Raw genomic sequence first — 26687 nt, forward strand, 5'->3', positions numbered from 1 at the left:
TAGTTCCTGGAGGCATGAAGCTGATTTTTAAGATCTTTCCTTTTTTAAAATATAGGTGTTTATTGTTACAAACTTCTAAAGCTGCTTTTGCTTCCTCTCCTAAGTTTAGGTATATTATACTTCTGTTTTGTTTTTTTCTCAAGATAATTTTTTATTTCATTTTGGCTTCTCTTTTGACCCACTGATTGTTCAGGAGTGTTGTTCAACTTCCGCATATTATTTCACTTATCTTGAATCGTTAATGTTTGTTTTCTGGCCTGAAGTATCTGTCCTGGAGAACGTCCTGTGTGTGTTTGAGAAGAATGCATATTCTGCTGCTCAGTGGAATGACCTCTGTATGTCTGTAAGTTTTATTTGGTTTGTAGTATTGTTCAAACCCACTGTTTCCTTGATTTTTCTGTCTAGATGATCCTGTTATCATAATGCTATTTATTTCTCCTTTTGGTTCCATTAATATTTGCTTTATATATTTATGTGCATAACACTTATTATTTCTCTCTGTTATTGATGAGTTGACTCACTTATCATTTTATAATGACTTTCTTTCTCTCTTGTGACAGTTTTTGACTTGAAATCTATTTTGTTTGATGTTAAGTATGGCTACCCCTGCTTACTTTTGGTTATCATTTGCATAGAATATGTTTCCATCCCTTTATTTCTCAGCTATGTTTGTCCTCAAATCTAAAGTGAATCTCTCCAGGCAACATATAGTTGTATTTTTAAAAAAAAATCAGCAACTTCATGTTTTTTGATGGAAGAATTTAATCCATTTAGATTTAAAATAATTATTGATAGATAGGGATCCATTATTTTCATTGTGTTAATTTTTTCTGGCTGCATTGTGGTTCCTTTGTTCCTCTGTTCCTCTATTTCTCTCTTCCTCTCTTCCTTTGTGATGTATTTTTGTAGTGGTATGCCTTGATTCCTTTCTCTTTGTCTTCTGTACATCTTCTATAGGTCTTTTCTCTATAATTACCATAAGGCCTACATAAAACATCTTATAATTATACCAGTCTATTTTAAGCTGATAACAACTTGACTTCAACCGCATGCAAAAGCTACATTTTGCTTCCTCCAGCTCCCACATTATGTTTTTATGTCACAATTTGTATCTTTCATACTATGCATCCACTAATAAAATGTTGTAGCAACATTTTTAGTACTTTTGTCTTTTAACTTTTAAAAGTGATTTACATACCATCATTACATATTGGAGTATTAAGAACTCGACTATATATTTACCATTACCAGTGAATTTTATACTTTATACCTTCTCATTCCATACATTTTTATGTTGGCAATTAGTTCTTTCATCTCAGCTGAAAAACTCCCTTTACCATTTCTTGTAACACAGGTCTAGTAGTGATGAATTCCTTCAGCATTTGTTTATCTGGCAAAGTCTTTCCCAATCCTCATTTCTGAAAGAAAGCTTTGCTAGATAAAGTATTCTAAGTTGACAGAGTTTTTTCCTTATACCACTTTGAATGCCTTACTCCAATTTCTGTTAGACTGTGAGATTTATGCAAAGAAGAGTCTTTTTTTTTTTTTTTTGTATTGGGGTTTTGAACTCAGAGGTTCATGTTTGCTAGTCAGGTACTCTACTACTTCAGCCATGCCTCCAGCCCTTTTTGCTCAGTGATTTTGGAGATAGGGTCTCACTTTTTGCCTAGGCCAAACTGGACCACAGTCTTCCTATTATAGGCTTCCCACCATAACTGAGATGACGGGTGTGTACCACCACACCCAGCTTTTTTTTCTGTTCAGGGGCACTCTCATGAACTTTTTTGCCTAGGCTGGCCTGGAACTGTGATCCATCCATCTCAGCCTTTCAAGGTAGCTAGGATGACAGGCATGTACTACCACACCCAGCTATTGGTTGAGATGGAATCTTGTGAACTTTTGCCTGGGCTGGCCTCAAACCATGATCCTCCTGATCTCAGCCTCCCAAGTAACTAGGATTACTGGTGTGAGCCACTGGCAACCAGCTATGGAAAATTTCTTATTTGTAGAATGTCACATTTCTCTTGCTAATTTCAAAATTCTCTTTTGACAATTTGGTTAGTAGATTGCTTTCAATAGTAAGCTATTTTCACAATATTAATTCTGCTAATCCATGACTATAGGGGGTCCTTCCAACTTCTAGTGTCTTCTTCAAAGTTTTATAGTTTTCATTGTAAAGATCTTTCATCTTCTTAGTTATTAGGTATTTTTGAAGCTATTCAGAATGAGATTGTTTTCCTAGTTTCTCTCTCAGCATGTTCATTATTGGCATATAGAAAAGCTACTGAGGCTTCTATGTTGATTTTGTATCCTTCTACTTTGTGGAAAGTGTTTCTCAATCTAAGAGTTTTTTGGTGAAGTGTTTGGAAAACAGGGATAATTTTATTTCTTCCTTTCCTGTTTGTATCCCTTGTATTTCTCTCTCTTGTCTTATTGCTCTACCTGAGAATTCAAGCACTATATTAAATAAGAGTGGAAAGGGAGGACATCCTTGTCTTTTTCCTGACTTCAGAGGAAATGCTTTCAGTTTTCCTAACTTAGTATGATGTTGGCTATAGGTCTGTCATATCTAGCCTTTATTACGTTGAAGTACATTCCTTCTAGTCTTAGTTTCTTCAGGGCTTTTATCATGTCAAAGCCTTTTTCTGCATCTATTGGGATGACCATGTGATTTTTGTCCTTGATTTTGTTTATGTACTATTATATTTATTGATTTGTATATATTGAACCTTCCTTGTATCTCTGGAATGAAACCAACTTGATCATGGTACAGGATCTTTTTAATGTGTTGTTGAATTTGCAAGTATTCTATTGAGAATTTTTGCATTTTTGTTAATCAAGGAAATTGGTCTATAATTTTTTCTTTGCTGGTGTTGTGTTCCACTTCACTTTGAGTATTGGTAATACTGACTTTACAGAATGAGTTTGGTAGCATTCCCTCCCTTTCTATTTTATGGTTTGAGGAGCACTGGTTAGTTATTTAAAAGTCCAGTAGAATTCAGCAGTAAATCCATCTGGTCCTGGGCCTTTTTGTTAGGAGACTCTTTATTACTGCTTCAATCTCATTGCTTTTTATAGATCTGTTTAAGTTGTTTGTATTCTCTTGGTTTAATTCTAGGAATCTATGCATTTCTTTCAGATTTCCCAGTTTATTGAATGTAAGATCTTAAAATATTCCCTAATGATCCTCTGAATTTTGTTGGTATTTTTTGTGATAACCAATTTTTCTTTCTTTTTTTTTTTTTTTTTTTTTTTGTGGTACTGGAGTTTGAACTCAGAGTTTTGTGCTTGCAGGGCAGGTGCTCATCTGCTTGAGCCATGCCTCCAGCCCTTTTGCTTTGCTTATTTTTGAAATAGGGTCTTACTTTTTGCCAAGGCTGGCCTGGACTGTGATCTTCCTATTTTAAGCTTTCTACTGTAGTTGGGATGACAGGTGCTTGCCACCGTCCCCAGCTTTTTTCTGTTGAGATGGGATTTCACAAACTTTTTTGTTTGGGCTGGCCTGTAGTCACAATCTTCCTGATCTCAGTCTTCCAAGTAGCTAGGCTTATGGGCATGAGTCACTGGTACCTGGCAATATTCTCATTTTTCATCTCTAATTTTATAAATTTGGGTCTTCTCCCTCTTTCTTTTTGGTTAGTTTAGCTAAGGGCTTGTCAATCTTGCTATCTTTTCAAGGAACCAACTCTTTGTTTCATTGATTTTGTACTGTTTAGTCTCCATTTCATTAATTTCTGTTCTGACTTTTATTATTTCTGTCTACTGATTTTTCTTTTGGCCTGTCATTGTTTTTCTAACAGCTTGAGATGCATCTCAATAGGTTATTTATTTGTGTTCTCTGATTTTTTTTAATGTAGGCACTCATAGTTATAAACCTTACCCATAGCACTGCCTTTTTGGTGTCTCGAAGGTTCTGGTAAGTTGTGTTTTCATATTCATTTGATTTTAGGAATTTTTTTTATTTTGTTGATGGCCCACTGATCATTAAAAAGCATATTTTTCAGTATCCATGTGTTTGAATATTTTCTGTAGTTTATCTTGCTGTTGATTCCATTGTGATCTGATAAAGTACAGGAGGTCATTGCAATTTACTTATATTTGCTTAGCCTTGCTTTATGTACTAAAATATGATCTATTTTGGAGAAAATTCCATGGGCTGCTAAGAAAAATGTATATTCATCCTGTGGGTCTTGGAAGGAATATTCTGTAGATGTCTGTTAAGTACATTTGATCAATAGTGTCATTTCTGAACTTTTTTGCTGACCTTTTTTGGTCAGGATGACCTATCTGTTGGTGACAGTGGGGTATTGAAATCACCCACTAATATTGTCTTGGGGTGCACTTGTGCTTTTATGTCCAGCAGTGTTTGTTTTATGAAATTGGGTGCACTAATGTTTGGTGTATATATGTTTGCAATTGTTTTAGTCTCTTGATATATTGTTCCCTTTATCAATATGAATTGTCTCTTCTAATTTTGGTTTGAAGTCTGCTTTGCCAGATATGAATATAGTTATTCTTGCTTTCTTTTAGGCTCCATTTATTCTTTGTTGAATTCCCCTTTCAGATCCTGAATTGTCTTCCTTATTTCATTCAACTGTTTATTTGTATTTTGTTGGAATTCATTCAGATATTTATTTGTGTCCTCTTTAATTTCATTGATCATTCTTTTGAATTTTAATCTGAGATTTCATCCACTTTATTATCATTAGAGTCCATTATTGTGGAATTGTTGACTTTTGGAAGAATTACATTGCCTTGTTTTTTTCATGTTTCCTGCATTTTTGCACTGGGCTTTGTGTATCCAAGATCAAGTCATTAGTTAGAGGTTTTACTCACCTGTAATCATTCAGTTGAAGTGTTCTCAATGTTCAGGCAAGACTAGGTAGTGGCAGGGTTGAAGATCTCACCACTGGACTAAGGATATAGGTCAGTAGTCAAACATTCACCCACATGCTCAGGGCCCAAGCCCCACTCAGAGAGAAGAAAACTATCCATAGTCTCTTATAGTTTTTAGTATGAGGTTGGTGCTGAATGTGGACTGAAGGCAGAGCCACTCAAGAGTCTGTTGTCCACTTTAGGAATGCTTTCACTTTAAAAGCTTCCTTTCTTTGTGTACTGAGAAAAAGTGTTTTGCAGCCTGTTGTTGGACAGGTTCCTACTTGCTTCATAGGCCTCCTAGTTTATGTGCTCAGAGGCAACAATCATCCAAACCAAGGGATGTCCCTAAAATGTGTCTGACATCAGAAAGATCAAACAGAACACTGACTTGTGTACTGGAGGGGAAGAACTGAGAGAATCAGGCACTGTGCCTGCCTGTCTTAGCACTTTCAGACCCCACTCAACAGTTAATCACCCTGTAGAAGGGAGGAGAATGTGGAAATCACATGATCTGCAAGACCTGGACTCAGAGCTCTTGGTACCACCTGGTAACAACTTCCATGAAGCTGGGAGGTAGAGGTAGAACACGCTACCAGAAATGAGCTTGGAGCTCTGTTTCTGCAGTGATACTCAGGCATGGGGCTCATTTCTTGCCAGAGAGGGCAGGGCCATGATCACCATGTCCTTCACTGCCTAAACTCTCCACAACTTAAACTTCTCAGCAAGTTCACATCTTACCCTTAACCCTTCCATAACCCCTCTGATGGCCATCTTCCACCCAAATACTGGCAGGGTCCCCAGGCTCCAGGAGACATGATTGTTCCTTGTTTTCAGGTAGCTTAGTCTCAAACACTAGGCCCTCTCTCAAGATGGTACCTGGCTGTCACTTTCTGAGATATGGACAGTGACAACATATCTTTCTTTTCCAAAGCTGTCCTGTACTAGTAGTATCTCACTACTATCATACCACTACCACACTAAAACCCCACACCACTATCACACCAAAACACAGACTGGGTCTAAGGTTTGTGGAAAGTGTGTGTTATCTTGCGTCTAGGTCTGCCAAATCTGTCACCAGGGCTATCTGATTTACCTTGAAGTTGTGGTTTTGGCTTCCCCTTGTCCATAGGGAGTCAGAATTGGAACTCCAGACTGCTTTCTGTTATTTTTCTATTTCTTTATGCTTTTCAGCTGTTCTGTCACCTCTTTTGTGATTCCTGATGGCCTTCTCTTTCTTCAGAACATAGTCTCTTTTTTGTTACCATGATTCCTGGAGTCAAATGGAGGAAGTTTTTAATCCACCATCTTGCATCATCTCCACTGTCTTGTCCCCATTTTCTTTCTCTTCTCTTTTGGAGACTTCTACAATGCATATATTGATTCACTTAATGGTATCCCTTAAGTTCTGTAGACCTTGTTTTTCATCCTTTTATCTCTTTTCTTTGCTGACTGGATACTTTCAAAAGACCTGTCTTCAAGTTCACAGATTCTTGAAAGAAGTGATCAACAGCAGATTTAATGGAGTCTCTATTGCATCTTTCATCTCATCTCATTCACTGGATTCTTCAGCTCTAGGAAATCTAGGATTTCTATTTTTTGTTGAGTTCCTTATCTTGTTCATGTGTTTTTATTTTTCTGATTTATACCTTGTGTCCACCTGTGTCCTCTTGTATCTAGTCAGCTTCCTTAAATAATTATCTTCAATTCCTTTTCAGACCATTCAGAGATCACCAGTTCTCTGGGAGTAGTTTCTAGAAAATTATTGTACTCCTTTGGTGGTATTATGTTTCCTTGTCTTTTCATGTTTTCATAGTTCTTGTAGCATTGGGTGTAGCTTGAGGGTGTAGTTACTTAATCCAAGCTTTATGGGTGAACTTTGAGATATTTCTCCTAGATATTAGGTGAGATATTTTCACCTGGCAGAGAATGTAAGAGTGCTGGGTGGGTGGGATGCAGCAACTCTGTTTCCTGAGGCTGCTCTGTGTTATATCTCTGTCAGCTAAGGTCAACATTAGGGATGACTGTGGGAGCCTCAGATACCATGGCTGCATATATTTAAGGCAGCAGCAGCAACAAGTTCCTTAGTGGCAAAGTTTCTGAGGTCCTTCAGTTCTCCTTTTCCCTTGGAGAGAGCAATTCTAAACAAGGGGATCATATTGTTACCAAGTCTGCTGTGGCCTATAGGTAGCCATAGCAGCAGTGGATTCTGGAGTGCAAGGACTCAGAACATCAGCATAGCTGAGTCCTGGAACTCTGAGAGTGTACCCAGCATCATGGACAGAGGGAAGAGTTCAGTGAAGGCTGTGCCCAAGGAGCAGAAAACCACAGCATGACTCCAGACCAACAATTCCCCAATTTTTTAACCCATGGAAGCATCAACTTTAAGTTACAAGCCTCATCTAAATATCATCCAACTCAAAAAGTTCCAAATTGCATCATCTGTACTAGGTATGGGTGAAACTTGAGGTATGGTCTATCCTGGAGCAAATTTCCTCTCCACCTGTGGACTCATGGAACTAAAAAACAAGTTATCTGCTTCTAAAATACAATGGTGGGTCAAGCATAGGATAAGCATCCCCATTCTAAAATGAATAACTGGAAGGAACAAAGAAACCCCAATCACAAGGGAGTCAAAACCTAGCAGGGAGAAGCCAAGCATGGTGATACACATCTGTAATCCCAGCTACCTGAAAGACTGAGGCAGGAGAATCATGAGTTCAAGGCCAGTTTGGGCTACATAGCAAGGCCATGTCTCAAAACAAAACAAGAACAGCAACAAAAAATCTAACAGGACAAGTACCATTAGGTTTCAAGACCTGAGAATAATCCTCTGTCATTTGATACTCTCTGTGGGCCCTTGATAGGCTGTCCTTTGGGTCTGTGCTGGCTCCACTCTTTGAGCCCAAAGATGCCTGTTCTTTGGGCTTCCAGTCATATCTCAGAGTCATTCTTCCTTTCCCTTAAAGGGTTACACATGTTTGTAGCTTAGTAGCCCATTTCCTGCCTATGGAATGTTATGAGTCTGATAATCTCTCATTTCATCTTAATTATCATTTTCAGTCCAAGCATTGTTTCTGCTGTTATACTAAAAAAAAAACCTATGTCTCCTGTGGAGAATCACTGGAATCCTTGCTGTTAGACATAAAGGGTCTCACAGAGCTTACATTTTTTTTATTCCTGGCTTCTGCTAAAATGGTTGAATATATTGATGAGTCACATGCTTTATCTCTTTAGTAAAAGGTTGTCTAGCCACACACATGGCCTTCTCTCTATAGAGCATTTGCTAATAGCAAATCTCCTAATTTTAGCATCCTTTTCAATCCAGATAGACTGAGAGCTTCTGAAATTAAAGTACTTGTTATTTTTTTATTAACAGTTCCCTCCTTAATTTATCTTTCCACTTGCATTTTATTATAAACAGCAAAGAAAAACCACCCTGCATTTTCAACACTTTTCTTGGAAATCTGCTCAGCTAAATATCCAAGCTCATTACTTACAAGTTCTGTTGTCCATACAATGCAGAAGACACAATTCAGCCAAGCTTTATGCCAGTATGTAACAAAAATTACCTTTCCTTCAGTTTCTAATAACATGTTCTTTTTTTCCTTCTGGCAACAAACTCTTTATAGAATTAATGCATTCTCTAAGACCATAAAAGTGTTCTCTACCATGCCCTCACTTCCTTCAAAGCCCTCACAAGAATGTGACTTTTTCTACCTTGTGCCTCAAAATTCTTCCAGCATTTAAACATTTACCAATTCCAGTTTTAGTGTTTGTTATAGCAGCATCTCACTTCCAGGTACCAAAATATGCATTAGTTACCTAGGGCTACCTTAAAAAAATACCATGAAATTGATGGCTTAAGGTAACAGAAATGTATTCTCTCATGGTTCTGGAGGCCAGAAGTCTGAAATCATGGTTACACTCTCTCTGGGAGTTCTACAGAAGAATCTATCTCTTCAACATTCTGGTGGCTCTGGGTTTTCCTTGGTTGTGAGTGCATCTCTCCAATTGTTGCCTCTGTCTTCTCCTTGTAGTTTGTGTCTTCTCTTCTGATTCTTAGACTGATACTTGTCATTGGATTGGGACCTAGCTGTATCATCCTGGATGATCTCATCTCAAGATACTTAATTTAATTATACTTACAAAGATCCTTTTCCCAGAGTCACATTCACAGGTTGCAGTGGTTAGGATATTGACCTAGTTGTGGGGGGAGCCATCATTTAACCCAATACAAATCCTCACCTAGGTTCATGACAGTATAGAACAAAAATATTCACTGTAGCATTGTTCACGATAGTGGGGAGCTAAATGCCTACCTTCTGGACGGTGTGTAGATAAACTATAGGGAATACTCACTGGATCAGAGGTACTTATAGCCCACTGGCTGTCAAAGCACTTGCCATATTTCTCAGCCCCCACACAGTTGATCAGGGCCATTTAATGAATTTGGCCAATGTGCTGTGAGTAGCAGTGAAATGCGTTAATGGTATGGATTCTTCTAATACCCTTCTTCTCTGCCTCAGCAACTCTGAAAGTACCATGTTCCAAATGACACAACTGTAAGATGGAAGCAGTAGGGAACCCTGAATTGTGGGTTAGAAGAAAACGGTCCTGAAGAACTGCCAGACCTACCTGCATGAATAATAAATAAACATTTATGTGGTAAGCCACCATGGTTTTGGGATTGTATTAGTTAGTTCGGCATAGTCCAGGCTACCTGGGTTAATGTGTACACTATGAAATACTATCATTGTTAGGAGCAACAGATTAGACATACACATGTCTCCATGGATAGCTCTTAAAGCTATAGTGCACAATGAAAAAGCAGGAAAGAAAATGGAAGAAATATTATATCATTTATAAAATTTAAAGTAAGTACATGCAAAAAGATAATTTCATAAGAACACATCCAAATGAAAAGATACATATTAAAATGGGGGTGTAGGAGAAGAATGAGTATAGGTTAAAAAGGAAATCAATCCTTCTATCAAAAAGAAACTTGCCATTTCTAATTATACTAATATACTAAGATATAAGGAACCAAATATTCTGCTCTCCTGGGTCAAAAGAGAAGCTGTGGAAAACTAGTCAGAGGCAGTACTTCTACAAGAGACAGGAAACATGTTTGGGGTCTGCTAAGAATTAAAGGGTGAAGAGGAAAGGATGGGCCAGCAAAGGAGTCCAAGGAGTAAGAGGTAGAAAAGTTGAGAAGATTGAAAATCTAGATAAGATGTAACAGGTTCTTGACCCTCTCCCCCAAAAAATAGCTAGGAGAGTGAGTGAATAAAAGATGTTGACTAAAGTAAAATGCAATTAGGTCTATTATCTTTACCATATCCTACAAGTGTAACATGGTATGGTTCCCTTCATCTTCAGTTGCCCACTGTGCTCTAGACACTGGTCTCTCAGGTTTTTAGATTGTCTCAGGGCCCAGGTACTCACTGTTCCCTTTATCTTGAATTATTCCTCCATGTCTTCATGATCCTGCTCATCATTCAATTGCCTTTCCAAGAAGGCTTTCTTTCTAAAATAGCTTCTCCCATCACTCTCTCTCCCATTGCTTTATTTTTTCATAGCACTGCTCAATACCTGAAAGTAGTGTCTTCTCCATACAAGACTGCAAGCTCCATCAGAGAAGGCTCTTGTCTGCCTTATTCACTACACAAATAGTGACTACCACACAAAAAGTGCTCAACAGACATTCATTAAAGACTGGGTTACAATGAAGTTTACATGGACTCTGATATGTTCAGTCCCAGTGATGGGGTGTATGGAGCTGCTGCTAACCAAGATAGGAATGGTGAGAGAAGGAGAGTGTTTTGAGGATGTTCAGATTTATAAATGTTGAGTTTTGAGGGAGCCCCTGACATTTCCAGGTGGAAATTTCTGATAGGTCATAAACTGAAAATTGGGAGAAACCTGTAGAATTAGGAGATGTGGTCAAAGCTGTGACAAGAAATTAAGTGAAAAGAAAAAGAGCAAGAGCAAACATCACCAGTAGAATGTGGTCATCATATGTAACACTTCAGCTTTATAATAGATACTAATTTTAGGACCCATGAGCTCTGGCTCTGAATTCCACTCCCAAGCAAAAAAAAAAAAAGAAAAGAAAATACAGCTGCAGCAATTCTCATATTTGCCCATTGTCTGGCAAGTTAAGACAGATACATTCCTCCCAACTAAAGGCTAAAACATTCCACATACAGTATGCTGAATTTAAGAGAAGCATTTCTGAGTCCACTAACTTTCTGGCCCATTATCCAAGAACCATCATTCTGGCTTGGAATGGCTCAGAGCCATGAGATCACCTAGGGCTGCAGAGGCTGAAGTTCTGTGAGAGCATGAGCATACAGAACATGCAGAACTTCCCTTTCTGTCCTCTTTCTCTTCTTTCCTTCCTCCCTTTCTCGCTCCCTCTGTTCTTTCCTTCCTTTCTTCCTTCCTTCCTTGTTTGCTTCCTTCCTTCCTTCCTTCCTTCCTTTCAAGACAGGGTCTCACTATGTAGCCCTTGAACTCATAATCCTCCAGCCTCAGCCTCCAGAGTACTGGAATTACAGGTATGTACCACCCTGCACAGCTCAGAACATATCACTTTTGAGCAGAGGTTAACTTAACAGTCCTGTCTAATCAATGTGGCCTTCAAGTAATCCATATGCCGCACAAGTTTCTTACCAAGCAGTTCAGGACTCAGGGAAAACTGCCCAGGGACACACTGATAAAAGAGGAGAAACACTGAACCCAAGCACTAAACCAACTTTCCTTTCTGGCTACACATTAGAATCAGCAGGGGATCTTGAAAAAATACAATTTCCTGAGTCCTACCCCATACTAATTAAGTCAGAACCTCTGGGAGTAGGTTTTCATATCACTATTTTCTTAAAGTACTACAGATGTTTCTAATGTATAGCCATGGAATGTGGGAAAAAAAGGCTTAAAAGTATAAAATGTATAGCTTGAAATTTTTTCTTCTCTCTTTCCTGGAAATAAAGAGAGGGAATAAAAGTGATCTTAGCAGGTTTGCCTCACTCCTGGTCAGATTTTGCCCATCAGCTTCTCTTGGAGCAGTGCCCAAGAGTGTCAGCTAGATAAGTAGTTGTCTCCTATTTCCAGTGGAAAAGAAGGTCCATGGGGGAAAACCAGCAGGAAGAAGGACAAGTGAATTAGACCCCAGGGAGGGCAGGGCATTTTTGCTGTGGCTACTGATTAATTTGATTGGTATTTCCTTTTCCTCCTCCTTCATCATGAAAATATTCAAATCCTAACTTCAAAGTTATGAGGGGCCTGTTTCCTGGCCTCATCCAAGAAGCTTCATGTTAGTACTGGTGGTGGTAATGAGTACACAGCAGAGTAATGAAGTGACCCATCAAGAGCACATGCATTTTTCCACCCCTTATTCTATTTCCACAACACACACACTCTGTAAAGTAGGCTGATAGGCTCTGAGGCCACCAGAAGGAGAAAAAAACTCTTATTTTAGTAATTTTTAAAAATTTTAGAAATAATGTCAAATTAACACATTTAGTTGGATCCACTAATGCATGTGTTGTTTCCATATAAAAATAATTACTTTAAATATTGTAGAGCTGGGTGTGGTGGTACACTTCTATAATCCCAACACTCAGGAGGTTGAGACAGGAAGATCCAGTTTCAGGGCAGGTTGGGCTACATAGGGAGACCCTGTCTCAAAAAATTATTATAATGTAGAATAAAAATTAAAATGTACATATCCATCATCCCGGTATCAAGAACATATGTCAATTTCAAATGTTTCCAAACCATCTCTCCAACCATATCCAAAGCTTTTGTTTACATCGAAACTATGATGCAGGATTGACTGTGTCCAATTCAGGGACTGAGCGCCAATTCCATTCTTGTTATTGTCAAACCCCTGGTAATTGTTGTATCCCTCCCAATTTCCTTGACTTTCTTGGTGATGTCAAAAAATCAGACGTGGTATGGATGTAAGCAAGCCAAAGTATATCTAATGTCTGCCAATTTTCCTTCTCCTTTCTCTTATTAACACTGAATTTCTCGTCAAGAGCTTTGGCCTTTCCTTGTTTCTTGGCAACAGAGCTTCCAGAGGAAGTGCAAGGGCAAGGACATTCACAAAAACTCTAAGGGAATAAAGGCACAGAGGATACACAGGAAAACACAAAACCTGCCAGTGTGAGGACAATGGGGCCCTCTGAGGTGAAATGAGAGAGTATTATCAACACCAGGTGTCACAGCTCCTCTGTTATCTGCTCCAGTGCTGTCTTTGAGTGCTCAAATAACAGCATTTGTAACATTTTGGCTGACAGTTCTAATTAACTGCTGATTGTAAATAAACTCAAGTCTGAACTCACAGGAAGAAAAGCCTTTGGAATGAATGCAGTTGTAGTGGAAAGCAATACAAATATGAAATGATAATAACATTACAAAAGAGGAACCAAATGAGGTACAAAAATTATACATGCAACAGATACTCAGAGGAGAGGCCAGGACTAGAGGCAAAAAGAGAACTATCTTCCTTTCTCTGCAGAATGGCCTTCTTTTGTTTATCTCTTTTCATCATGGGCAGAAGATGGCCACTCCAAAGCTCTCACAGTTGGATCTATAAAGAACAGCTTTATCTCATAGTCACAACTCCACAGTACCCAAGAGAGAAAATGATTAGCCCAGTTTGGGTCAGCTGTCTGTCCCCACACCAACAGCTATGACCAACAGGTAAAGCAATACCTTACTTCCACGAGTTCATGCCTATGGACCATATGGAAGACAGGGATTGATTCCTTGAATAAAGAATTTGGGGGACCAGGCATTGTGGCACATATCTGTAATTTCAGCTACATAGCAGGTAGAGATGGGAAGATTGTGGTTTGAGGATAGCCCAGGCAAAACAGTTAGTGAGACCCTCATTTTAGCAAATAAGCAGGGTGTGGTGAAGCAACTGTAATCCAAGTTACTCTGAAGGTAGAGATGGGAAGATTACAATCTGAGACTGGTTCCCCAGATAAAAGCGTGAGACCTTTTGACGCTATGTAAAAGTAAACTAAAGCAAAAAAGAACTAGGAACATGGCTCAGGAGGCCCTGAATTCAAGCACCAGTACTGCAACCCTCCCCAAATAATTTGTTGGCTTCTGAGCTCCATATGCATCAAAAGTTGGTCATCTGTCAATTACCTGATTGTCATTGCATCATCAGAGAGAACCCCTCAGTCAAACCTACCTTCCTCCATCAAGCCCACCTTCCTCTATCTCCCAACTCTGTGTAATATTCTACATCTAGTTTTGTCCTCCCATTTTAGTGCCATCTCCTGAAACTTGCTCAGTTCTACCCTCTCCACTGGGGTTACTCCTCTTATAGCATGGGTACCCCTCTTTTAGGGCAAGAACGTTCAGACCAGTGTCAGGAGCAAGATGTTATCTAGATAGACTCTGGTTAGTCTTTTATTTCCCCATTCTGGTTGGGACTTACCTTCTAAAAACTTAACAAATGTGGAACTACATGTCAAAATGCAAGCTTCACTGTGACTCTAGGCAGATGAGGTCTGGAGTGAATGTTCTAGACCAATTCTGTTGGGTTGATAAAGACATTATATAATGCACCTGCTAATTTATGTAAATTATATGCTAATGTAGGTAATAAATTATACTGGCAATTCATCACCTTACATGCTATGCTTTTTTTCCCCCCCATTGGGTATTATTTTATTTCTTAACATTTTTTAGTATATGTTAGTGGTACAGATGGTTTCATTGTCCATTTGCATACATGTTTAAAATGTACTTTAATTAGTTTTGTCCCTTCCATCATTTCCTCCACTACCCTCTCCCCACTTAAAATAATCTTAATACATTTCATTATACTGTTTACATAAAACTATATAAGGTATGTTTATCTTATTTTCCCTTTTACATTTACCCCATCCACACACACTCTATTGCTCATCCCCCCAACAGGACCTGTTTCTCATTCCAGTTTTTCATTCTTCAAGTGCACATTCGTTGTTCAAAGAGACTTCGCCATGACATTTCACCCATGATTATACTGTATATTAATCAGATAGCTGGTATTACTGCATCAGTTACAATAGGGTCCATTTGGCTACAGGTAACAAAAAACAACTCACAGTACCTTAAGTGAATAAGAAATCATTTTTCATACAACAAAAGGTCATAGTATGGAGATCCTAGGGTTTAGGAACTTTAAAAATGTCATTAAAGTTGAGTGTGGTAGTGCTTGCCTATAATCCTAGCACTCAGCAGGGAGAGGGCTAGAGTATCATGTGTTCAAAGCCAGTCTGGGTTACACAGTTAGTTTCTGTTTCAAAAAATGTATTAAAAGCCATAATCTTTCCTTCTTTCCCTTGGTGAGATCCTCAGAGTATTGATTTGACCTAATAACTAGATCCTTTCAGGAATCCAAGATGGCTTACATAGTCCTAGGAATGGAGAATAGACAGCAACCACAGGATAATTTTTCAGGAGAATTTTATTTATAACCAATGAGGAAAATATTTCCCAGAACCCTCCAAAACACTTCCCCTTACCTCATTGGCCAGAATTGTAGCATGTGTCCATCCTTAAACCAATGACAACAGGAATAGGACCACAATGTTAAGCTTAGGCCAATTAGAATTTACCTTGGGCTGGAGAGGAGCCAGTATCCCCTGAAGCACCAATCCAACACCCAACATGTTGGAGTTCTATTAGTAAAGTCGGGTAGTAAACTGTGGAGAGCAGATTATAAAAAGCCTATGAGAACTGGACATAAGCAAGGCAAGATGCAGCTTAATTGCTTTTATCTGTAGGCTGAGATAGGCACAGCCCCAGTCACAGAGAAAAAGCAGAACAGCTGCATCTCCTAAATTGTTTACATTCAGAGAAAGCAGGTTTCTCCTGTTACAATGTCATGCCCCTCCCTGAGAGCCACTGCTCCACCTGCTTATGGCTGTTTATAAGACCCCTGAAGGAGGAAGAGGGGCTTTTTGACTTTGGCTTTTACGTTGGGCTTTGGCTTTTGGCTTTTGCTTTGGAACATGAGGCTTTTGCCTTTGGCTTTTGCATTTTTGGTGTGCGAAGCTTTTAAAAGGGAAAAGAGTTGCTGTGGGAAAATTGCTAAAGGGGAGTTGATAGAAAGTCTGCACTGAGAACTTTAACAAAGGCCTTAGAAAAGCTAAGCTAAAGAAAGAACTTTATACATAGGCCTAGAAAAGCTGAGCCAAAGAAAGAACTTTACATTACAAGTCTAAGGACAGAGACTTTAAGGGTTATGCTGTGCAAGTTGTAGGTGCAGCTGTTTGCAAGTTTGAGCACCGAGGCTTAAAGAGAGCAAAAGAGAGATGAGACAGTGCAAGCCTGGGGGCAAATGACTTTAAGAGCAATTAAGCTAAGGAACAGCTAAAAGAAAACATGGGACAGAGCAAGTCTAAGGAAAGAGGTTTTAAGCAAGCTTTTAAAGAAGACTTTAGAAGCAAGGTTTTAAAAAACTGCAAGGAGTAAGGCCTTAAAGAATAAAGACAGAGAAAAGAAGCAATGCGGGTTGTGCGTCTCCACCAGAGTGCCCAACACACCTGGATCCCACTTTCTGTCTGTCTATCCTGTCTCTTTTCTGAATCTCCAATCAACCCCAGTTAGCCCCAGTTAGGTTCAGTAGTAACCAGAAGCAAGAGAAAGCTTGCTCCAATAAAGAAGGGACAAGAAAAACAAAAGCTCCCTCCAGTAAACCAATGGTCTATCCCAGCTCCTGCTTCTAAAAAGGCATTTCCATCATTAAAAAGAAGATGCCAGGCTTATGAAACAAAGAGCCAGGATTTAAAAGTCACTTTCACTTAGCCAGCCATGCTGTCCTAGCTATGTGGAAAACTCAGCTGTGCTGAACTGTATAGCAATCACAAAATCAATAGTGACAGTAATAACAAATAATTACCAAGCACTCAACATATGCCAGACCCTAGGTTAAGTGTCTTACATACCTCAGGGGATGCTGTGCAGGTGAGGCAAACAAGGCACATTTATGAGGCACTCACAACCAGAGTTGTGCTTGTGTAGGTGGCAACTGAAAATGGCTGCCTCCTTAAATTTTGCATCCTAGGTTCTTTGCTTGCCTTATCAGCCCAATCTATGACATTCAGAATCAACAATACTCTTTCCCCAGCGCTGGGAGTATGGGAGGTAAGTACTCTCAGCTGAGCCCCTCTCAGGGAATTGCCTTCAGTGGAAGAGAGCTGCCTTGCCCAAAGTCTTCTGCCTTTCTGGTGGCAACCCCCATCCCCAGGATACTGTTAAATGTAGGGCATAAAGTCCCAGTACTTTTGTATCAACTCAGGTAAACTTGGAAGAGATACCCAATATTCAAAGCAGCCCATGGTGTTGGTAAGGGCTTTATTGTAACTACTACAATCCTTCTTCTGCTGCTCCATGTTACTGCCTTCACTTGTAGAAGTACTCACCAATATCTTCCAGCATGCAAATCTCCATTTCAGAACACTCTCACCCCCCCACCACCACTTTTTGAGACAAGGTCTCACTATGTAGCATAGGCTGGCCTCAAATTCATGATCCTTCTGCCTCAGCCTCCCAATTGCTGTAAATAGAGACATGTGCCACACTACTAGGCTTAGATTAGAACCCATATTTTTAGTGAGCCTGCTCACCAACAGATAGTGCAGGAGTAAACTAAAGAAGCAGACATTATAAAAATGATACAATGGAGATGCAGTTTCAGTGCAATTTTTAAGACTTGCTCTGGTGTGAGCTAGGATGGGAAACAGTGCGGCAAATGCACTGGCAGGTGCAAGGTATCCAGGATTTGAGATAGGAGGTGAATAATAATTATAAGGCCTAGGGAACTGGATGGCTATCGTTGGGGAAAGAGGTGTACTAGAGAAAGACAATGAAAGTCTGAATGTGATTAATCATAAGTTAAAGCTAAATGTAATATTTTCACATTAAACTACATACAAGTACTGAAATATCACATGGTAATCCATAAATTGGTATAATTTTATGTCAATTAATTTTTAATGCTAAATATGAATACCAATAGGCTTTCTTGGAAATATAAACAGAAACCCTCATGTCCTGTAGCTAGTTGGAAGAAAAAATTGAGTATCAGACCCAGGACTTCATTGAAAGAATAGCAGAGACCCAGAGGAGTCTGAATTCTCAATGTAGAAGGTATTCACATCAGAATCTGGTCTCTGATTATGAAAGGATGAGACTCTGAGACTTAAGATGGAGACATCTAAATTGGTACACTCAAAAATCTTGAATGCCCAGATTCTCCTAACTCTCTGAACTTGAAGAATTGGCTTACTCCTTCCTGTTTGTTAAAGGATAGCACTCAGTCCTCACCTGAGGACAAGTAAGGCCTCTTGTTGCAAAACAACACTTACTGCCCTGTGCTAGGCCGGCTCAAAAATGGCTCCAATATTCCCTTCCATTGTGTAGCCTTCTTCTACTCTGAATGTGATGACTTTATAACCAACTGAAGCCTCTGAAACTGCCCTTCCCCACCCCAGCTATTACAGCAAAGCAAAAATAGCAGCACATCCCAAGGGGTATGGCAGATCTACTGATGCAGGGGTGATGGTCCCCATAGTGTTGCCATTGAATTCACCATTTTGGCCTCTACAAAAGCCAGGTGATTATGGAGGACTGTGAACTGCACATGGAGCTTTGGTCCCAGCTGCAACTGCTTTGTCAGATAACATATCTTCATGTGTATGTGTGTGTTGAGATAGAGTTTACATAGCTCAGGCTGGCCTCAAACTCATGATCCTCCTTGCCTCAGCCTCCCAATCCTGGTACTACAGGTGTGAAATACCAGATTTGGCTCCAGGTGGGATAGTTTGACTAGAACAGATTAGCATTGCCTCAGGTACACCATTTTCAGCTACAGATCTGAAAAATGAATTCTTTTTGATCTCTATGAGAAACAGTTCTCCTTTACTTATGACAAACAGTAGTTACCATTACAGTCTTACCCCATTGCTGTGTGGACTGAGGAGCAAAGAGTGGCAAGCATATAGGAGGCCTTACTAAATCATGTCCCTTTTAGATGTTAGGAGAAAAATCCTACACAAATTCAGTGGCTCACACTATTGTTGGTGACCTGTTTCCACCAGGGCACAGAGTAAGTGTCCCATTAAATGATAAGGTGTGGCTGCCACTCAATTACTTCATATCTCAGTACCAAGTAAACAGCACACAAGAAAGGAGTCAGCATCTGGGCCTGAGAAATTCTGATAACCAGGAAGAAATAGCGCTGTTGTTATAGCTTGGGAGAAGCTGAGACAATGGATGGCACTCAGGTAATTTACTTGGTGTCTCCTAAAGGAAAATTGATAAGTAAGCAGTCACAGTCTAGTTTACACCCACCAAGTAAACTACTTGGACCAGATCAGGGGAAGGGGAAGCAAAAATTGGTAGTAAAAGAAGACGACAAAGAGTATCAGTTGCACTTTTGAGAGAAGCTGCTGGGGTGAGGACTCTAGTTTAGTCCATGCACCTTCTTCCTGTAAGTTTCCCCAGGAAAAGAAGTCCACCAGAATCTGAAAGAGTTGTTCTAGAATAACTACAGGAATTAAGTGAATCTTTAGTATACCACCCAGATTTATCACTCCTTTGGGACCCCAAAACTCATTTCCCTACCTGTGTGAAGTATTGGTGGCTGGCAGCTACCAGGCCTTGCCCTCTGTGAAAAGTTTGTATACTCAAGATCATACCTCCTTCCTGTGGTAGCCTATATTCATTGGCTAACTCAGGTGGAGCTATAAGACTGATCCTCTTGTCTCAATTCAGTTTTAGTCTGAAGGGCTATTATAGCTGCACAGCCACCACAGGATTAGTGAGACCTTTCTTTCGACTGCATCATGGTTCTCTCTCTGCCCAGTACTACTCTCCTCAATGCCCAACTGCATCATGGTTCTCCCTTTGCCCAGTACTACTCTCCTCAATGCCCAATAATACTTTCCAAAAAATAATTGATTCCAAGAGGACTCCCCAGTAACCTTTCATCATGCAAATCTCCTTTCTGTAATCTGTGCCCCAAAGAACCCAACTTGTAATTATGTGTTATTTCATGTCATCCTCACCACAATTTTATCATTGTTACATGGAAAACTCAAGTCCTATGAGCTTCCGTGAACTTGAAAACTCTCTGATTCTAGAGCCAATGCTCTTAACCACCATGGGTCAATCCCTGTACTAGAATTAGGCAAATGTCACCCTGGATCAGTCCCTGGTACAGCCAGGTGGTCAGTAACTTGCAAGATGTATCTTTCCATTATGTGTTCCCTGGGAACTACCTGGAGGTTTCAGAGGAAGGAGCGGAAGAAGTTCTGGACCTCAGCTCCTCTCCAGTCTCTGTAAGTCTCCCCACTTTATTGCCATGAGTTCTAGGGGTTGTCTACTATCAGGTTTAGAGCTACTGTGCTTGTGACGCTGTACAGAGGATCTCCCTAATATGACTTGCTGCCACCCTCTGCCCTGAGGATCTCAGATCTCAAAGTAATTGGAATGATTTAGATACACAGTAATGTTAGTTTTATGAACCCAATGGTTTAATAAGTGATTTGTGGCTAGGAAGTTACATAACTGTAGAGATCACCAAGTCTGTATCAGGTCTCACTTCCCTCTTTAAGTAAGGTTAGATCACCTAGTCTCCCTCAAGTTCTAAAGTATCAGTGCTAGACATAGAAAATGCTCAATGGAAAAATGGCTTAAGAAGTCCCCACTGTGACAGAGAGACAGATTGTGATCAACTGCAGCAGATAATCTAGTCCTTCATATTTTACAGCGACCATTCTCATTTTATTCTCCATGCAGTCTCTTAGACAATGTCTGGACTCCCATCGACTTCTGTACAGCAGGCAGGGCAATGGAGCATGTTTAGTCACTTTGCATATAAACTTCCCTTGCACACTTCCATATATAACTTGCCTGGCAACCCCCTTTTCCACCACTTGGCACCAGTGTAGAACACATCTTTAGAAGTGCTCTAAGCCCCTCCACTGGGACTTCTTGAGGCAATGGAAAGAAAACTCCAGGTGCTATTGTCCCCTGTCCTTTACACACAGATCCCCCAATGTCTCCTGGACTCATCTCCCATTACTCCCAACAGTGGTTCTTCTGGTTCAGAAGGTCTGTTTCCTTCCTGTAACTCACAGGTCAAGCTCAGTCTTGCCCTTGCTGTCCCCTCAGGCCATTTCCCATCTTTCTCCTCACAGCAGGTACTCTCTTCATTAATCACAGTCCCTGCATCATCCCAAGATACCACCTGAAGAGCCCAAGTCACTCAGATCATTCCCAAAGCCTCTGCAGCATGCCTTTGTGTAGATATAGGACTATAATCACCAGCCTTCAGTAGGATCTGATGCCATTTTAGAGTCCAAATACTATTTCTAATCTCAGACTCTGCCATTTACCGGAATGTGGTCCCAGGGAAGTCCCTTAGCTTCTCCAAGCTCCACCATCTTCATTTGTAAAGTGGGGATATCAGTGTGTAGTCAACATGCCTGTGGAGAAGTAAAGTGGTAGAAAGTGACCTTTACATTTTAAAGACCTGTCTGAACGTTATTACCATATTAGAACCATTGAATGGTTTCTCCCCAGTGAGCAATGTGAGGCCACATCTTTTACTTCCTTTCTTCCTGGGTCATGTACAGTGCCAGTAACACTGCAGGCTAATATTAGACAGAGTTAAAAATGAATAACCGAAAACCACTGGCCCATTAGAATTAAGGTGAAATCTTAAACATATTAGGCATTGTAGACATTGTTCCAGAATGAATTCAGAATATTTTCTATTCACTTGTAGCTCATTCTTGCAAGCCTATGCCAAGAGGAAGGGGAATGCATCCAACACATCCATTCCTTTTTCTAACCCACTGCTAATGGGTCAAGGTAGACCTTGTAACACTTGTTAGCTTTGTTCCAAAAGGCTGCTACCTTAAAAAAAAAAAAAACCTCACTTAAATCATTTTTAATCTGGTGTGATCAGTTCCTCTTCAATATCTGATGCAACCCTTAGTGTTTTCCATTGCTTTCTAGCTGTGTCAGATTTCCCTAGAAGACAGAAATGAAAGTGATGATTAAGAAGATTGTGCTCAAATTTCAAATGTTTGACCTAAACATTCATTCCCCCTCCTATCCCTCCCATTCCTGTCCCCTGCCCTCCAAAGGGGGAAATTACATTTTTACACACTGTAATATCTTCAGCTTGCACCATTACATGTAGGATTGCAATCTTTAAGCACAAATTTAGTTCATTTAGTTGGAGCCATACAAAACAGAACCTATTCAAAGAATTTTTCTATTTCCCTGGCCAGCTTCTAAAGATGCAGGAAGGGTTACACAGCAGAGGTGCAACAAATGCAGTCCTCTGTCACTTAGAAATGATTAGGCATTTACCCATCCTCTCTGCATTGGCTATTTTCTCTATCCTAATCTCCAAGTTAAATTATTCAAAGCATCATGTCCGGAGTGGAGAAAGGTATCAGGAAAAATAAAATAGCAAGAGGGAAGAAAATTTAAAATGTGGAGACTGTCTTCAAGCTATCCCACTGTGTGTTCACATTTCCCTCACAGAAACAGGATGAGGTTTCTCAATTGAGTACTTTTTTTTTTTTTTATAAATGGCCCAAACTTGAATACTGTAGGCAGTACTTTGACAGATAACTAGGGAAGTAAAATAGCTATAGTAACGTCTAAATGCAGGTCATTTTTCAAGGCAGTGTGTTGCAGATGTGATCAGTTTGAAATCAGAATCTGCTGAAGTTTGGGGGGTTTTTTGTTTGTTTGTTTTGTTTTTGTCATCCTTCTTTCAGTAGCACTGGGTTTAGAACTCAGGGCCTCGAGCTTGCTAGGCAGATGGTCTACCACTTGAGCCATACCTCCAGCTCAGAATCTGGAATTTGGCAAACGTTTCAGCCCCGTTCTCAATCAGAAGGCAGCTCTTTTCTTTAGATCCAATTCTTCTGCTATTGCACTAACTCTGCCAAACTAGCAAAAGGTAACTCACTGGACAAACCAACTGTCACTGTGGGATCTTTTGCATGGACAAATGGCAAATGGTGTAGTTTAGAGCAGCCAACAGGAACTCTACATTTCCTCAATATATTGATTGAAAGTCAAACACTTACAAAGCTAAGCAAAACCACTTTCAAACATAAGAGCTTGTGGTCATACAGTGAGTCATTAACATATTATTTTAACACAAATCAGGTAATGAAATACATGGGTGGAGGATAGGGTAAGATTTAGGTAAGGAGTTGACTGACCAAGTCTTAAAGTATCAGCAGAATGGGGCAGTAAAAGGGAAGGAAAAAGGCCAATCCGGTGAGGATTAGCATGAACAAAAAATCAAGAAGAACCAGAGCATGTCCCTATGAAGGCAATCAGCGAACATCTTTCTCCCATATATGCTCTATGTGCAGTGATCACGTGGAATCCAGGTTGCCACTGTGTTCCTACTGTGGTTGGCTCCTCCACATCCCTCCATCATCACTCCCAGAAACCTGTAGGTGCCAGCATTGCCTGGGGTTGGAGGAGGGGGTCTAGGTGAGCTGGGGAAGAAGCCCTTCAGCCTATCATGGCCTCTTGACATGGAGTGACTGAACAGTGTTCAGTGTCTTCGGGAATAATCAAAGAAACAGCCCTTGTGTGCTTTACGTCAGTCCTCTGGGTTCCCTCCAAACCAAAGGACTTGAGACCTGACTTTATGGGGGACTCTGGCAAGGCAGTCCAGAAAATCATCACCGTCTTCTCAGAATCACCGCCTTCTCACAAAGCCTCCAGCTTTGCAGACTAGCCAAGCTCCTTCTCCCTCAGGCCCATCTCTTTCCCAGACAGCTGCTTCTATGCGCCTCTGACTCCTGGCCTGCCACCCTGCAAGTTTGCCAGACAGGCCCATAAACCTCAGTCCTGACATGGGACACTGTGGAGGTCAAGCCAGGTCCCCTGGAATTGCTTCTTTCTATTGTAAGCATAGATGAAAAAGCAAATTTCCAAACAAGCTTTGTAACACCCAGACTGTTAATAGCAGTCACAGGTGATGAGGGGAATGGAGCAGCAGAGGGGCAGGAGGGAGGCAGGTTGACTTCTTCACCACTCTTTAGTAACTGCAAGTGTTGTACTATGCATATGGATTGCTCATTCAAGAAGTATTATTTTCTAGGGACTGGGAGTGTAGTTCAATACCAAAAAAAAAGCAATCTTTTAAAAAATTAATTTAGAAAGAAAAGAAGTATCTTTGAACCCCAGAGTTTTCAATATACATTCCACAATGCAATATCATCCAGACTTTTCCTTTGTACTAAAGGTATACTTGAAACTAATAGGTAAAAAGTTTGTTCAATGTGGTGGTTAAGATGATCTCAGACACCAAGCCCACTATGAGAGTTTCTTTGCCTCTCTGGGTCTTGGTTTCCACATCTATAAAGTGAGAATAATCATGGTGTCCACCTCACAGGTTTATTGAGATTACATGAGCTAGTATATATGTGTGAATTACTTGGTGTTTGTCACACACTAAGTGGGTGTAATCACCAACAATCATTACTCTTATCAGTTGTTGTTCACCTTTCACTACAGCATGTGATGGAAAGAAAAAGTTCAGGTGAGTAAAGCATGCCTCTAAGAAGGATGGCACATGGATTCACTATGAAAAATGAGATTTGATATTGGTTAAATGGTACAAATTTTCAGTTATAGGATGAAAAAGTTTTGATGATCAAATGTATAGCATGGTGAATGTAGTTAATAATGGCATCTTGTATACCAATTTGCTAAGAGGAGAGGTCTTTAAGTGCACACACATACTCACAAATGGTATGTGAGATAATGAATGTATTAATTAACTTACTGGAGTAATCACTTCACAAGGTATGTATATCAAATCTTCCCATTGTATGCCTTGAATATATATCATTTTTATTTGCTAATTATTCCTTAATAAAGAATAAAATGAAATCTGAGGGCTTTAAAAACCTCTATGTTCAGCTTGCTGGAGAAATGCTTCCTTTCCCACCAGTCATTGTGGTTCAATGTCAGACACCCAGGCCCAAGCCCCTGTTCCTCCACTACCTACCAGATGACTCAAGGACAAACCACCAAAGCTCCTAAGCTGAATTTCTTCAAAGGAATGTCATTGGGCCAAGTAACTAGTATATGTGGAAGGGCTGTGTACCTGCTTAAACCCTGCAAGTTTGAGGTATGCTTACTCCAAAAAATACAGTACACAATTGGTCACTTATTTAATGGTAGTTGAATTAAATAGAGCAAGGTGACAACCATCAGAAGTTTCAGTAGTTCCAAGAGAAAAGTCTACTTTTTGGTAAAACTGAGCAGTGGTTGAACCAACTTTCAAGGGACGCATCCCCTCCCACAATGCTCTCTGGTGGAGTTGCTGACACCCTCTCTTCCACCACTGAGACTCCCAGGGGTTCCCTTCTCTTGCATTTTCTCTGGGATCTGCACTATGGGTCCTTTTATTTCTCTGGAAATACATTGTCCTCTTTAAATCCACGGCACCCATACTCCAGGTTCGTATAGTTCAACCCACAATTACTTTTTTTTTTCCCTACACTGGGTTATGAACTCAGGACCTTGTACTTGCTAGGCAGGCACTCTACTACTTGAGCTATACCACCAGCCCTGGTTTTTATCATTTGAGATAGGGTCTCAATAACTTCTTGACAAGGCTGGCCTCAAACTGGGATTCTCCCAATCTCTGCTTCCTGAGTAGATAGGATCACAACTGTGAGCCACCATACCTGGCAACCCGCAACTACTTTTAATCAGTTCAAAGAAATCTCAAGGAACCACCTACATCAGTTCTATGACTTCAAAATAATACACTAATCTCTGTAGGCCACAGCTTCCTTACCAGAAAAATTAGACCTCAAATTCTAAGAGTCATATGAACTTGGCACAAGTATAAACAGAGTTTCCACTGTTTCCTATTTCTCTGTTCTCACTGGGTAGGTCCATGAACATCCATCCCTAAACTCATGGTGAAATCAAAGTCACTTACAGCTCTGTTGGGTTTTGAAGAAGATGATGTCTGACTTGTCTGAGTTCTCAAGTGCAAAAGGCTGCTGTCCTTACTGCACTGACCTATCTTGCCAGTCAGGGCACAGATGTTGTTAGTAAATTCTTGCTTAGTGAATGTCAAAGGAAAGAATGCATAGATGAGTGGATTAGCTGGCTCATTCAACAAATATTTACTAGGGTCTATTATATACAACAGATTGTGGTTCATTAAGAACCTAATCCAGGGGCTGGTGGAATGGCTCAAGTAGTAGAGTGCCTGCCTATAAAGGGTGAGGCCCTGAGTTCAAACCCCAGCACCACCAAAACAAAAAAGATATCTAAGAAGAAGAACTTAATCCCCCTGTTAGGTGGAGGTAGAGGGTGCTGGGGAAGCTTTCCTGAGGAAGCGAAGCTTGGATGAGACCTAAAGGTAGGAAGGAAGAGTAGAGAGAGCCAGCCCAAGAACCTGTAGTGGGAGGGAAAGAAGAAATGAATGATGAAAAAATGAATGAACAAAGGACAAACCAATGAATGGGCAGCCTGGCTTTACCCATTGTTACTGGTGTACTACCTCTCATTAAGCTTTTTCAATTAACACACCCCAGCTGCCAGACACACGTGAAAACCTACCATTGTGGTTAGAAAATGATTCTGAGGGCTTACATAAACTTTCCTCAGTTCCCATGGCCTAGAAAGCCACTTGGAGGGCTACTTTAAGGAGCCATTCTTTTCAGCTTTTCACAAATCTATCCCCAATCTTTCTAATTAATAGCTTCCATTTCAGTCCT

General features: G+C 40.1%; 1 long non-coding RNA gene across 2 annotated transcripts in view; it reads left to right on the forward strand.

Moving 5' to 3' along the window:
* Positions 1–247: 247 nt before the first annotated feature.
* The window catches only part of LOC141420701 (uncharacterized), a 67527-nt gene continuing 41087 nt past the window's right edge, over positions 248–26687 (forward strand). For both annotated transcript variants that reach the window (XR_012445232.1, XR_012445231.1), the window contains exons 1-2: positions 248–343; positions 9405–9543. This is a non-coding gene — a long non-coding RNA (uncharacterized lncRNA). The remainder of the gene's footprint in view (positions 344–9404; positions 9544–26687) is intronic.

Source organism: Castor canadensis, chromosome 2, assembly GCF_047511655.1.
Source record: "Castor canadensis chromosome 2, mCasCan1.hap1v2, whole genome shotgun sequence".
Classification (NCBI taxonomy): domain Eukaryota; kingdom Metazoa; phylum Chordata; class Mammalia; order Rodentia; family Castoridae; genus Castor; species Castor canadensis.